The 15,332-nt window shown below is 41.6% G+C and overlaps 1 protein-coding gene across 2 annotated transcripts in view; it reads right to left on the bottom strand.

The window, feature by feature from the left end:
• The window catches only part of LOC111870643 (multidrug resistance-associated protein 5), a 164,573-nt gene that overhangs the window by 89,817 nt on the left and 59,424 nt on the right, over nt 1-15,332 (bottom strand). Inside the window, exon 1 of one of the 2 annotated variants that reach the window (XM_033753953.1) lies at nt 9,494-9,550. The exons of the other annotated variant lie outside the window; for it this stretch is intronic. The gene's annotated coding sequence lies outside the window, so the exon portion shown is untranslated. Of the gene's footprint in view, nt 1-9,493; nt 9,551-15,332 lie in introns of those variants that run through there. 2 annotated transcript variants of the gene reach the window in all.

Raw genomic sequence — 15,332 nt, 5'->3', positions numbered from 1 at the left:
TGGTATCGAGCCCCACCTGGGGCTCATGACCAGATATTTATTACTGTTTGACAGTTACGGTCTTGTTTTTGTGGAGCGCCCTCTCTAACGAGAGGACGGGTCTGTCTTTTGTATATGCTGCTGGCCCTTGCCAGCGCAATCTTCCTCGGGTCTGAGTCCCTTGGGACCCTCGACCATATTTTACTGTCTCAGTTTTGAGACTTCCTTTTCGTCGCCTCCTACGACACTAGGGTCACGGTAGAGGTATTCGATCCCACCTCCACACGGGTTTGGCAGTCCATGGTAGGCGGGGTTATTGTTGGCTTCTCGTTATATAACTTCGGGTCTGACCACACAGAAAACACATCCGTTGTCTAGCAACGGATATCCTCTATTATTGCGTATTAGTTGTCGAGCAATATGTTTACTGAGTCGTTGCCTAGCAACGGGTCTATGCGTCACAATATACATAAACAAACTAAGGTACCAAGAGTTTATCCCCTGGGATATAATGTCATGTAGTCTGTTGAAAGTTACCGACGTTTCGGAGGAATACGTCGCAAAGAAGAGCTCTGCTTGCTGCCTGCTTCATGGTGATTCCTTGCTTGGTTTACTATTCAACCCTGAACATGGAGGCTACATGTCCCTTCGAGCCGTGGACAGCTTTCAACGGGCTACACTGCGTTATGTCCCAGAAGGTGGAACTCCTCATAAATACGAGTAGAGCTGTGAGAATCTCATATCCTGCGAGGGGCTAGTGAGTTTGCTGCAAAATCTCTGTGAACGCTGTCCTCTGTGTCGAACCGAGCGACCCGGATTCTAGTGCAGCAGAGATGGGGCCTTTGTTGTGATTGTTACCCTGAGGCCAGCACAAAATTAATTACATCTACTGTAAAGTTATGAGGAATAAGACAAAGTCTTTTGTCTACTTCATTCCGGCTAAAATTCAGCTCCAGTTCTGTAAGAGAATATCTCATAAACAGAGATTCTGTAATTAATAAAAGACACAAATTAAACATCGCTGTTAATGCCATCAGAATTAGCTTGCTTAATCTTGAAAATAAACTTTTGCTTGTGTGACATGTTGCGGAAAGGTTTTGATGTCATCTTACTCTCTGCACAGCTCTGGAGCGGTATGAAGGTTTCAATTTACTGTGACTGAGACAGATAACAGAGTGTGCTGTCTGGAGTCCTCTCAAGCCTGAAGTATGTCTAAACAAGATTCGAAAGTCTGTACTCCATAATATGGTACACAAAGTTACCAGTGACTTTCTTTGAAGTCTGCGATGTTTACTAAAAAAAAATGAAATGCAGATTAGCAAAAGACTTGCATCACTATGTCCCGCAATATGTAACATTCCCAATTCTTCTCTCTGCATAGAAGTGTGTAATTAATAGGGACCGGATTTTTTTGCCCTTATAATCCCTTAAATATGTATGAATTTATGCATGAAAAACTTCCGAAATATGCACATAAAAATTTATACCAAATATTAAAATTGATTATTTTAAGACCAACAAATCGATATTTCAGTTCATTTTATTTAATCACTGAATGGTTCATTTGCAATAAAAAGCTATATTTAAATACAAATCATACAACAAAGCCAACATACTTCATTACAAATTTAAAAAACCATTGGTACCCACATTTAGCTCTCCGAACTTTCAACTTCTCTTCTGCTGCAGATAACAATTGCTAAATGTTTTACGTTTTCCATAGTTAGTCGCCTCCTATTGTCTCGTACGATGTCCTTATAGCGGGAAAAACTTCTTTCCACCTCACAACTTAGGGGCGCATGTACAAAAGCCGCTATTTGCTCCACTGTTAGTGATTTTTTACTTGGCAGTTCAGTACGTTTACCGGATAAAATTTCTTCAATTTCACAAATTTGTTCATATCCTGGATTTTTTTGAAAGAATGCTGTGTACGTTTTCCTTTACTACTTCACAAACTCATCCAGGAACCGAATTCAATTTGGAAACAGTGGTTTTGAACACGCTTAACGACTCATACAAAGTAGTAGTGCTATTGCTTGCCTCCAGTGAGGAAATGGCGGATGGTAGATGAGAGAAATGAGCAGATATATAGGAAAGTTTAGTTTCTAGTTCTGCATTTTCTAGTACATCTTGGGCAATTTAAATTGATGCTGCTCTTTTGGGATCAAATGTATTCATGACATTCCTAACTATTTCTAAATGTTCGGTATAACTCGTTGCACACAGCCACGTGCCCCAGGGCGTTAAAATTGGTTCTGGCAGAAGTGGAACATTCGGTGCTACTGCTTTAAAGGCTTCTTTTCTGTATGGAGCTATAACAAATACCTTCTTCACAGAAGACACGAACTTGTCAACAAGCGGAAAATTTGTACAAATTGTTTCTGCAAAACGGTACAACCCATGGGCAAGGCAAGTCAAATGTGTCATATTTGGAAATATAACTTTAAGAGCAGTACCAGCTCTCATCATATAACTTGCGGCATCAGCCACAAAGAGCAATACGCACTCATACTGAATGCCATTCAGCCATAGTAAATTCATGGAATTAATAAAAAAATTCGGAAACTGCGGAGCTATTTGTGGTTTCAAATTGCTCTACCGCAAGAAGATATGGGGTAGATTGTTCATTCTTATTATGGGATCCAACTATACAATTTGCAATAAACCGTCCCTCACAATCTTCTGTTTCGTCGATTGATACCCACATAAATTTATCTTGAATCTTATCTCTGATGCTTTCAGTTGTAAGATCGTAAAACTGCTTCACGTAATTTTTGCGCACAGTAGATTCATCCTGCACTTTGCACTGCGTATTCTTCTCTATGAAGTTTCTCAGAGTAGGATTGGTTAGTTTCCACAGCGGAATATCTGCCGCTAAAAAAGCTTCGCATAAATCAAAGGAAAACTGCGAAAAGCTATTATTAGAAAATTCACTAAGCAATTTTTGAACAGGAGCACTTTTCATGAATTTAATTTTAATATTCTCTTTGTGTATATTAGTGTTCAAATGCTGTAGCACTTGAAAGCGTTTTTCACAACCAACTGTTTTCTCACACGCTCGGCAATAAAGAATTTCGTTATCCGTACTTATCATCTCTCCTTCGAACTCCCGCTGATACAGCTGTAATTTCGTTTTCTGACTTGCATTCACTTTCGGCATGACTACAGAAAGCTAAACAAACTTATCTACAGACTAAGTCACCAGTAATCTGAATGGCCCCAGCTTCAAATGAAGAAGCGTAACGAACCTCATGGAGACTTCGGAAATAAATAAGACCCTTATCGGTTGAATAGTATTACGTTGACGCTTCTGCCTAATCTCTTCACTGCCACTTTGATGGTAAGCGGATGAGGAAAGTTATGAGTCAGGGATCGAGGAAGTCCCGTCCTGGGTATTGCATCAGAAACATGAATCATGACGAAATGTTGAGTCAAATATGCAACATATTCTAACGCGGAAAAGAAAAATTGTATACACACGACCATAATTAAAAACATAAAATTAAAAAATATATATGATAAACATTTTAAAAGGGAAATATGCAGTATAAATAGAGATCTTCGAAAATATGATGCTTATTCATAAAACATGCAAAATATGCATTTATATGTACCATCAAATCATGTCCAAAATTTAAGAAATGAAGTAATTCATACATATATCCAAACGAGCATACTTTCTGGTTGCAAGAAAGAAATATGCATTTGCATTAAAATCCGGTCCCTAGTAATTAACTTACTAAGAAGATTTGTGGTGGACAAAGTTGGTGCTGGAGCAGGTTTTCTCCGAGTACTTCGGTTTCCCCTGCCATTCTTCATTCCCCCAGTTGCTCCACAATCACCCTCACCTATCATCTGGGGCTGGTACAATAGGTCAGAAGTGGCCGCAGTACAAGGGACTTAGTCCCACCCCACTAGCAATAAAAAAAACTTACTAAGAACTTAACTAATCAACTCCATGAAGGAGAGTCCTCCATCTACTTACGAAATTCCGCGCCTTTTATTTAACCCGAAAGTTCATTACCGTGTTCACAGGAGTCCGCCACCATTCATTATCTGAAACCAGTTGAATCCAATCATAATTCTTTTTTATTTATGGTGTATTTAACGACGCTCTATGTAGCTCAGGATATAAAGTGTTGAATATTAACAATAATGAATCATTAATTCAAAGGGATATGGAACGAAGCGATCGTTGCCTAATCGGCATTCGCGTCGAGAGACTGAGGAAATCCACATTTCATTCAGGATAGCCGTTGTCCCGCCCAAGGTTCGAACCGGATATCTCCTGAAGACACATTAGAAGTGTTACGTGTCTGAGGCAGTTATCTCTGTCTTCCTCTCCTATTTAAGATCAATTTTAATAATATCTTCCAATCTACGTGTACATGTTACAAAAGGTCTCTTTCCTTAGAATACATAACACTACGGCAAAATAATTCTGCACATCAAATTAATTTTTATCTCAGCATCTTGATCTCCCCCACAGGTTGTCTCACAGAGATTTATGTGCGACAGCACAGAAATACTCGGAAAGCGACGGCGGCGCCGATCGTGGCAGTGACGCTGGCGTGCGCCTAATCAAGTCGGAGAACGCGTGTGTCTAATCGATGTCTGGTTACAAGTGTTTCCACAAGATTCCCTTCGCCTGGGCCAGCGGCGTCACTTGCAGAAGGATGACACTTCTCAGCCTTTTCACGTCTGAAGAAGAGAGAGGAATTGTGGGTGCACAGCATACATAAAATTCGATAATGGAAGTTATCCAGGACCTATGCAATGCTAACTAGACTCGATGAATTCTTGATTCATGTTGGACAGTGTAAGTTTTGTGGTCTACTTTGGACAAGTGCCACGGAATTTCGATTTCTTATTAACTGAGAAGCATAATTTTGATCATCTTAAGTTCAGATGACCCAATTATCTAAATTGTTGTTTGCATTCCAAATAATACTTTAAAACAGCCATTTGTGAGCCGATTGTCTAGAGAAAATTTGGGAGCCTCGACGTCTCACAACCTTACAGGCCTCCGCGGCCTGTTACAGGGATAACTTTACATTGTACATTTTATAATACTTAAAAAATTCGATACACATCTCCGCTACAAGGCCCAACCGGTTATTTCTCTTTAAGAAAATAATCGCTGTTTATTCTGAGAATCAAATGCAATGTGTGTGTAAAACGCATAGTTTCTGAATGTTAAAGTACGTGATATATAATACTGTCATGTGTTTCCTAGGCAACGCGACAAGAAATTTTGTGTGGGTTTCGGATTTGGTTGAATATTTATTGGATGGTCATTCTTTACACTCACAAATACAATTATTCGCACTTGTAACGCCTTCGGCCGTTTCCTCTTCAATATTACACGTTCACCGCTAATCTCGGTGAAGTGTTTTCTGCTCGGAGCTCAACTGTCATTAGCTCTCGTCGACTACGAACTCTACTGGTCTCTTTTCGGATACGAACTTGCTTCTGCTCTAGTCGAATACGAACTCTTCTGCTCTAGTCGGATTCGAACGTGCTTCTGCTCCAGTCGGATACGAAATCTCTGGTCTCTTCCAGGATACGAACTTGCTTCTGCTCTAGTCTGATACGAACTAACTGGTCTCTGTCGGAGTTGAACTGTTATATCCTGCACTTGGGCTGACTAGGGAACACCTTGTCGAAGGGTTTCGTTTCGCCCGCTTCTGTGCAACGAATCTCTCGTCACCGCGGAAATACATTTCGTGACAAATAACGGTGGAAACCCCACTGTTAGACTTTCATCTCCGGTGCAACGTTTTCCTGACATTGCTGCCTACGAATTGCTAGCCGTTGACCAGTGATGGAAGTATTATCGTCCGGCCTTCCTGGCGGCACGTCACAATATAATCATTGTGCCCTGAAGCAGGGTTTCCCAAAGTGGGATCTGTAACCAATTAGCAGGCCGTCAATTTTTCTTCCGGAGGCCTCCAAAAACGACAATGCTCTAATTATCATATATATAAATTGATACTGAACAGATTAATTTGGTAGTAATGATCAAGACTTATTTTCGGAGGCTCTCGTTTTAAGTCTCGGCCAGTGTATGGGTTATTCTGAGGTTTATCACGGGTTTCCTCAGTCCCTTAAGGCAAATGCTAGCATAGGGCCTCCATTTCACAACAACCGCTTCCTTTCCAATTCATCATTTGTCATCCTACTACTCGCTGATATATATTGTGATGTGTATACCCATTGCTAGGGAACGACTCGGTAAACACATTCCCGCGGAATCAAACTTGCGCAACAATAGGACGTCCATTCTTAGGCAAAGGATCAGTAAACTAGCCTCCTTAAAAATAGAGGCTGCGTTTTCTGTGTGGTCCATGTAAATTGGTTATAAAAAAGTGGTCAGTAGTCGAGTGAGCAGTGAAGTTTGAGTTTTCGAGAATTGGGTCGAATTCTGGAGATGGCAGTCTAAGATGATTAAGAAAAATGGCAGCGAAGGAATTAGGCTGCGAAAAGAAGACTTAATGTATGATTTGAAGTGACAGTGAGAGTGTTATATATCCGTTGCCAAGTTACGACTAGTGAAGACTGAGAACTCTAGTTGGTGTGTAACGGTGAACTGTGAAGTGTGTATAAGGCGTCAATAAGTCCAACCATCCAATCCAGAACCCGTCTTATAAGTCACGCACAAACTCCCAAATCGTGACAGTACAGGCAGATTTAAAGTAACAACTTAGTTTTGGCACGTCCTGTGAGATCCTTTCCGTTTTCTTCTTAGAAACTCATCTCCAGCACTCTGTTCCCGAGACAGAATTTATATGTGGCGAAAGATTTGTGTAACAACCGGTACATGAAAGAAGATGTATCTTGTTTACAGGAAATTGGAACCTGAGACGTTGTTTTGTACTTGGACTGAAAACCCTCTCGTATTCCTTCTAAGAGATCGCTTGAATGTGCGCGTATTATTGTCGTTTACAAGGTCGAAGATTTATTTAGTTGCGTGAGCACTGCTGCTGGCGTTGATGGACTGCAACTGATTCCTTACGTCAGGAGATTGATTTTCAGGTTTCTGTGATCACGGGCGTCCTGGGAGAGGGGGAGTGAACAGCCAGGTAACATCCCGAGCCCCAGTTTCCATTAAAGAAAAAAGAGCCATATCCGAAAGAAGAAAACGTGCTAAATATTAACACAAAAATATAAATTGTCTGTCACGACTATAAAAGCTTTCAACAACTTATTTCAGCGGACTGAACGCAAATTTGCAAAAAGAAGAAGTTATGAGAAGAACTACTGTCTGACTGATAAACTACTGCTGGTCCTCGCCAGCACAGTGATTCTTGGTGCCGAGTCCCATGGGACTAATTACTATATTTAAATACGGTGGGAGCCTTCAGACTTACCCAATCGCCCACCTATTTTTGTTTGATACTTCACGGACCGCACAGAAAACAACGCGTCCAATAATTTTTCTACTTTTAAGTGTTTGCCGAGCTGTTATTAGCAACGATACAGTCCCGACGGGGCCCGAAACCACAAACAACTCTACTAAAGAGGACGAGCAGAAATTTGCTGCTGTGGTCTGTTGTGCTATGCTTTCAGGGATTAAGGGAGGGTACATACACATACAGACAGCAAGGTCATCTCATAAGCCCCCTTTTAAAAAGGTAAGGTAAATTTGTCTAAGTTCTTAACTAATTAAGTGTTAGACCATGAAGGTGTATGGGGGAGTGGATATATAGATCCATATTTTCTTGATCTCGGCACTTGTTGGAGGTGTGTGGTAAAATTCACGCTCCGGCCACTTTCCCGGCCGGAAAAGAGCCAACGATATCCACTGGATAGGAGGCTGGGTGGTTCCCAGAGACGGTCTGGATGACGTGGAGAAGAGAAAATATTTGACCCTACCGGGACTCGAACCCCGACCCCTCGGTGACCAACCCGTAGCCAGTCGCTATACCGACTGCGCTATCTCGGCTCCCCATAAGCCTCCTTTTATCTTTCTAAAATAAGTGACGTAGGCTAAAAATGGCTGCCCCCTTAGGAACGAATTATGGCGGAGACCATACGCGTAAGAGTGAATTTTACGATGCAGGATATGTCTGTCCATCTGTCTGTCTCTCCGTGACCCAGCTGTTGGCCACAAATTCTGATTTCCAGTAATAGTGATCCATAACGAGATCTAGAGCACACAAGGCCAAAAATGGAATCTTTAGTGTATCCTTTGAACCTTTTCACAGGTTCTGTTAAAACTTCCGCCAATTTGCATTTCAACCTTCCAAGTTTATGGCTTGAATTAATTGGAGATCTGTAAGGATGAGGTAGTGTCCTAATTTTGATGTGCTATCTCAACGTCTATCTGGGTGAGGACCGAGGAAAACCACGATAGTCGGTGTCCCAGTCGAGATTGGAACTGGACATCCCCCGAATAAAAATCAGAAATACGATGTATCACAGTCTGAGCTTTCTTAATAATAACCTCATCATTATCTTAGCTTTCCTTTCAAAGAATTTAGCGAAAATAGTTCTTAACTATTTACATCATCTTTAAATTTCGTGGATACGTGTATGGTCGTATATAGAACAAAGCTTGTAGTCATTACAAACTTCGCCTTGGTGCATTTACTACAAAAGAAATTCTTTTTGAAAAAGAAACAAAGTGATACTTTAAGTATGTGATTACGTTTCCTCAAAGCAAATTCAACAAAACACAGCATAAAACAACTCCCTCTTTCTTCTCCATGTCTAAGCACGTTCAGGAAATGCTCGTCAAGCGAATGACGTCCAACTCCCCTTTAGTACCTGTAACCACTTTCAAATTATAAACAAAGTTAAGTTATTTTGTTTATGGCAGTGTCTTCGTCTTTCTGTCTCAAGAAAGCCTTGTCTCAAGACAGGGTTAATCGCGAAAAAATAACACGGGAAAAGAGTTTTTATTGCTAGGTTCCTGGGCTTTGTTCATTGCCTCATACTCCCAAAACAACACAACATTTCGGAAACTGAATCCGGAGAAAATATAAAGTATTTTTTTTATTGCTAGTGGGGTGGATTAAGTCCCTTGTACAGCGGCCACTTCTGGCCTATTGTACCAACCCAGATGATAGGTGAGGGTAATTGTGGAGCAATTGGTGGAATGAAGATTGGCAGGGGAAACCGAAGTACTGGGAGAAAACCTGCCCCAGCGTCACTTTGGCCACCACAAATCCCACTTGACCAGACCCGGGATCGAACCAGGGCCGCCGGGGTGTGAAGCCGACGACTAACCGCTTGAGCTATGGCGCGACCCAAAATATAATGTAAGTAAAATAAAATATTAGCAGTAAGACAGCGGGTGTAAGGAGAGAAGTGAGATATGTACCAAAACAAAAAGTAGAATGGAATAACATGAATTGAAGATAAAATGTAACAGAAAAAATATTCGTTTTGTAGGTGTAAGTACTATCACATGTTTGAGTGTGACTGTATATGGGTTTCGTATTGATAATTAGATTTGTGGAACGCTTAGAGATTGTAACTACAAGTAACTATAGCGGTATTGCTAACTCACAAATTCTCCAGTTCACTAAGGCACGTACTAATTCTTCTTAGTCTGCTGTGTCTTCACCACTCGTTGCCTGGTGACGGATCCCAACAACGCCCTCTGCTTCTGTGCTCACGTTCGTATCGGCTGGCGACTGTCCCAACTACAGAACCTAACTCCCAGGCTGGCGGCCATCTCACTCCAACCTCCCTCTCTTCTCACTGACGTCTCAAGACTCCTCTGTAACGAGTCTGAGTCTTGTATTACGACCGAAGGTCAGTCGGCCAGTCTATCTTGGAATAAAGTACCATCTGGGGCTTACAACCAGATTTTTATCACTGTCAGGGAGTTGTTGGTTTGTTGATGTGGGGGCGCTCTCTCTGACGAGAGGACTGGTCTTTCGTTTACAACTGCTGCTGGCGCTCGTCAGCGCAGTCATTCTCGGGTCCGAGTCCTGTGGGACTAGCGACCACATTTTACTCTCTCAGATTCGAGAATTCCCTTTTCGTTACTTCCTACAACTCACAGGGCTACGGTGGAGGTATTCGACTACGCCTCCACACGGGAGACGCCCTCCTCTGTAATGACAGCTGACCCTTGTTATATAGCCTCGGTACCGACCGCACAGAGAACATTGCTTCCAATACTCTTCTATTGTTTTGTGCGTGTCTGATGCGGCCATTACCTAGCAACGACCATTGGTTACAGAGCCATTACTTAGCAATGGCTATTGTATAGCTGTTTATTTCGCTGTCGTTCCCTAGCGGTGGGTCTACATACCACAATATCTAGACTGCACACTGTCGAATATTAGGATAACTGATGAAGTGGTCGTAGGATAATGTAGGTACTATCGCACAATTCGCCTCGAAGGACTGAATTAGTCCACAAGAAGCCTTAATCAGGATTACCGGTGTTCCGGTCGAGATTCGAACCAAGAATCTCCCGAATAAGAGTGTAGAACGTTACCGCAACAACAACCTGCTCGGAAATTGCTCATCGTTATTTTGATAGGTTTATATTTCTTCATGTACATCACACATACAACAGACGATGAGTCTTCTCTTTATATTTCTGGGGGTTTATTTCGCAGCACACCAATGAATTTAAACACATATATATTAAATTTCTTCTTCTTCAGAGTTTCAACGTCACAAGCATGTACTGAATTAGGTCATCATTCAAAATAATAAAAAAAAAGCATTCGTGAGAAACAGTGAAATATTCACAGAGAAGTTATAACATTCGTGTAAGTATGGCTTCTTTATTGTGCTTAATCTTTTAAGCGTGGTATAACATTATTGTGGGACGTGACAAATCGGAGACGGAAATTAAACTCTTACCATCACGCATCGTCAACAAACTCCATACGCGGGATTTCATTATGAAACTTATGCAGCACACCACTGACAACTTCAAGGATTGCTGGAACAAACCACTGAAGTGTTTTGGTATTAATTTTCGCTACAGGCAGTAGGTCCGTGTTCAGAAACGCGAAGACTTCTTACTCAGCATATAATATAGAAGCGACTGCAGTTTCAAGTGACATATTGAAGTCTTTTGTATTAATATTATTCGTCAGCTGGAGTAAGCTTTAAACTTTCACGAAGGTAAGCATCAAGCATGAAATTTCAATACAGTTTAGTTAATAATTTCATTTCTAATATTTCTACTACTTACGCCACAAAAACCTTGCATATAACATGCAAGTACTAATTGAATCTTACTTTGTTTAACGAAATTGTACCAATTCTGAAATCTCTAAAACTTCGAACAGTAAATCACTGGATGAACATGAGGAGTTAGTTTGATATGGAATGGATCATAGGTTATTTTAGCGACACTGTATCAGTTAATGTGATTACTTATCGTCGAATAATATTGTCACTTATAGGGGTTCCGGGTGATTTATAGACAGGGTTTTGGGCTAGATGATTGACTTTATTGACTCCTTATACACACCACTCAGAACTACAATTAATTACAGCGCTATCGCTGATGTGTACGCTTTACAGTTCACCATTACACACACACACACATATTAGTGTTCTCAGTCTCCACTAGTCGCATCCTGGCAACGGATTTATAACAGTCTCACTATCACTGCAGCATACGTGAAGTCTTCTTTTCACACCCTAATATATTCTCAATCATTCGACTGCCATCTCAAGAGACTCCTTCAATTCTGACAACTAACTCGTTTCTTCAAACTATCCTGCTTATAACATCTTGGCATGAACAACATAGAAAACATCGTTTCGTAACAATTCCTCTATTGTTGCAGAGGTGTATTTATCTCGCCTTTGCAAAGAAACGGTAGTTCTTCTATTGTTTCGTGTGTGTACATTTCCGCGGGAACTTGTTTGCCGCTATTGCCTAGCAATGAAATATTCCGGCTTTCAGGTGTCATGTAACAATATGACAGCACGATCACCTTGGACGCTTATGAACGAACGAAGCCTATATAGAACCACTACACGCTCATATCCTCTTCTTTTAAGTCTTTTCTTTTTAAGATTATCCTCTCATCTGTGACTAGGTCTTTCGAGTTTCTCTTCCCGTTAGTTATTCAAACTAGAATTCTGCTCTCTTTTCTCATATACCATGTGTGTCTTTATTCCCACCCACTGCAGCCTTTTTCATGCGCTCATCCTAATAATATTTGGCGAAGGATTCAAGTCACAATGTCTATTATTTTATGTTATTATATTTATGTTATTTTCATCCCCCTCCCCTCACTTCCCCTCTTTCAAGTCCAAATAATCTGTTTGTACCTGTTAATCTAAACGGACGTCGAACGTAATGCACACTTTTCTTATTGGGATGAATACTCATCTCTATAAGAGCAGCTGTAATTCTGTTTCTGTACTTTAAAGTTTTAAATGATGTAGTTTTAAACAAAATATCTTGAAGGTGGTAGCCACCGTTCTCTATCCACTGATGCAACCGTTTTGTGAAGTTCCCCTCTGCACGTTCCAATGTGTGCACCGGAATTTGGGCTACTTCCTGCCGAATAACATTCTTCAGCTGAAGCAGGTTTGTGGGGCGATGTTTAAAAACCTCTGCCTTGAGGTATCCCCATAAAAAATCACAGGGGGTTAGATCAGGTGAATGCGCTGCCCACAGGATGTCACCTCGAAGCGAGATGAGCCGTCCGGGGAACTTTGCCCTCAAAACTGTCATCGTAGCTCGGGCTATGTGGGCCGTGGCACCATCCTGTTGGAACCAGACATTTCTTAGATGCATTTCTTCAAGAGCTGGTTCGAAAAAGATCTCAAAATCGACTGTCGAACTGCCTCCACATTTCTGGCGTCGTAACGGTCCGTTGTCGTCCTGATGATTTTTTCACCACACTCCCGGTTGTCCTAAAGTTCTCTACCCACAAAACAATCGATTTCCGGTCGGGAACCGGACCTCTGGGCTTAATTCCGAAGTGAGTACGGAACGCACGCTGCCACCACGAAGGAATGGTTGTACGAAAAATAGGCTTCGACAGCAAACGCACGCTGCTCACTTGTCCACTTCATGTTTCCTACTGAGGGGTATTAGACAGAAACTTCCGTGACTGCTGCGTTCGCCGAGCCTATCCTCACTTTTCTGCGACCTCCCCTCCCTTCACAATGCATCTTCACAAAAAGGAAGTTTCTGCGCCCCATTCTGTACCTTGCATGGAATTCCAACAGATGTCATATGCTGTCAGATATACTAATTTTTATAAATGTCGACATTTTCAACTCTCGGCACTTGTGGGTTCATGATGCACATAACGACATATTTACGACTATTACTACTAAGCACCCGACCACAGAACCCCATGGAAATGAGTCCTTACGACATTAGCAGTTTCTCAGCTACTCAAGAAGTTCTCTGCATTTTATGCAACCCGAATATTAATTTCGTGTTCAGAATATCCCGTCACTGTTTCCCATCCTGTGCTACTTCAATCCATGTACTATGTATATGTATATACACACAAATAGGACCTCCTCTGTAGTCTACTGGTCAAAGTTCCTAGCTAAAAATCCAGATGCCCCGGGTTCGATTGCCGGCACTACCAGATTTCCTGACAAGTAATGGGTCTGGAACTGGGCCCTATCAGCCTCGTGAGGATAATTGAGGAGCTATTTCAAGAAAATGGCGGCTCCGGTCTAGAGAACCGAGATTAACGCTCGTGGGGATCCGTTGTGCTGACCACGTGACACCCTCTATGCGCAAAAGGTGGCACTAACTTCGCCGACAAGAGGCGGTCGATCGGTCAGTATAGGTCGCTTGCGGACTACAGGTCACGGATTGTTTATATATATATTGATATAGATAGAGAGAGAGAAACAGGAGGGCATACTAGGCTCACGGTTGGGTACTATAGTTTCGTGCATGGATGCTATTCTGGGCTTGTGCAGTGGTCATTAGCCTGGGTGAAAAGAAAACAAATCAAATGTCATTAGGTTTCGAATTTTGTGGATCATTGTAACACTTGATTCCCCGGAGGAGGGGGGTGCAGAATAATTTCTTTCAGTGATAAAAATCAGGTACTAGAGACAAGGGAGCGGTATTTTGAATTTACGATTAACTGCGAATTGTAAAATTTGGACAGACCGTCTGCTGCCCCCCCTCACACAGTAAGGGATTAAATTTTGACGAATTTAAATACGGAGAGCTGCATATGCATGAAATTCATCAACATAATAAAGAAGGTAAATACTGTATATCCCTGTAACAGGCCGTGAAAGCCCATAGGGTGGTGAGACGTCGAGGCTCCCACATTTTCTCTATACAATCGGCTCACAGATAGCGGTAAGGTTGTGAGCCTTACGCGCCGGCCGGCCGCCCTTTACCCCCAGGAAGATTCTTGGTCCTCATTTCTCTTAGAGGCTTTGTTGACCCCAGGACTATAGTGCAACTGAAAGAACTAGGTCAACTGAAAAAAAAATCATCTCACCGGGACTCGAACCCGCGCCCCCCCCCCCGGCTTGTAGCATAATGCCTCAACCAACTATGCTACTGCGTGCCTCCCATCAACACAATAGCCTAAATATAAATACCTGTACGAAATCTTAATTAATTAGTCTTCAGTTTATTTAGTTATATTACAATTCAATCGACTTTCTACGATGCATTACAAAAGAACACTGTGCGTCCCTTCCAAAAGCCAACTTTATAAAGATATTTATGAGAATAAACCTTGTTTAGTTTGAGAACCATACGAAAACGAGTGAATGCACTCTGTGGGGAGAATTCTGAGATTTATAACCTTAAAGAAAAGCAGAGTTTTAAAATATTACATGAAACATCACGTAGACACGCCTACGTAAGTTGAATGACATTCAGTGTTTCATTCAATAAACACAGGCACACAAGGAAGGAACTCTGAGAACCAAATGGCCGTTCAGATAAACAATAGCGTTGTTAAAGAATCATTTCATCATACCCTCAAGGAGAGCTGAGAACAAAGAGATAATTGAAGGCAGTTACAAAATAAGTTCCGAGAGTGTCACTGCTTCCGTGAATATGCATCTGTAAAGTCTTCACACATTCTCGTGAGACTGTTTCGAACCCTGATAGATATACCCCATTTCTCCACCTTACACAAACATATCCAAGCTTCGGAAGAGGAAATGTTCATGACGTTCCACTTTCTTAATGAGAAACGCGCAGTACTTCAATAGTAAATGACTAATCGTGTCAATTCTTTAGCGGTATTAATAAAAATGAAACTTCAAGCGTCTGTAGACAGATTACAACCAAGAAGAATGCAGTCTTCTGGGATTTGGCACCGTGTATATGTGGTGTTAACCGACGTTTCGGAGGAACGTATCGCCCCCATCTTCAGGGTTGAAGAAAAAGTATAAGTAAATCTGCAAGCGAT

This window comes from Cryptotermes secundus, unplaced genomic scaffold (genome assembly GCF_002891405.2).
Source record: "Cryptotermes secundus unplaced genomic scaffold, Csec_1.0 scaffold588, whole genome shotgun sequence".
Lineage (NCBI taxonomy): Eukaryota > Metazoa > Arthropoda > Insecta > Blattodea > Kalotermitidae > Cryptotermes > Cryptotermes secundus.
Note: the sequence above shows the minus strand (reverse complement) of the source record. Positions and strands in the feature narration are given on the sequence as shown.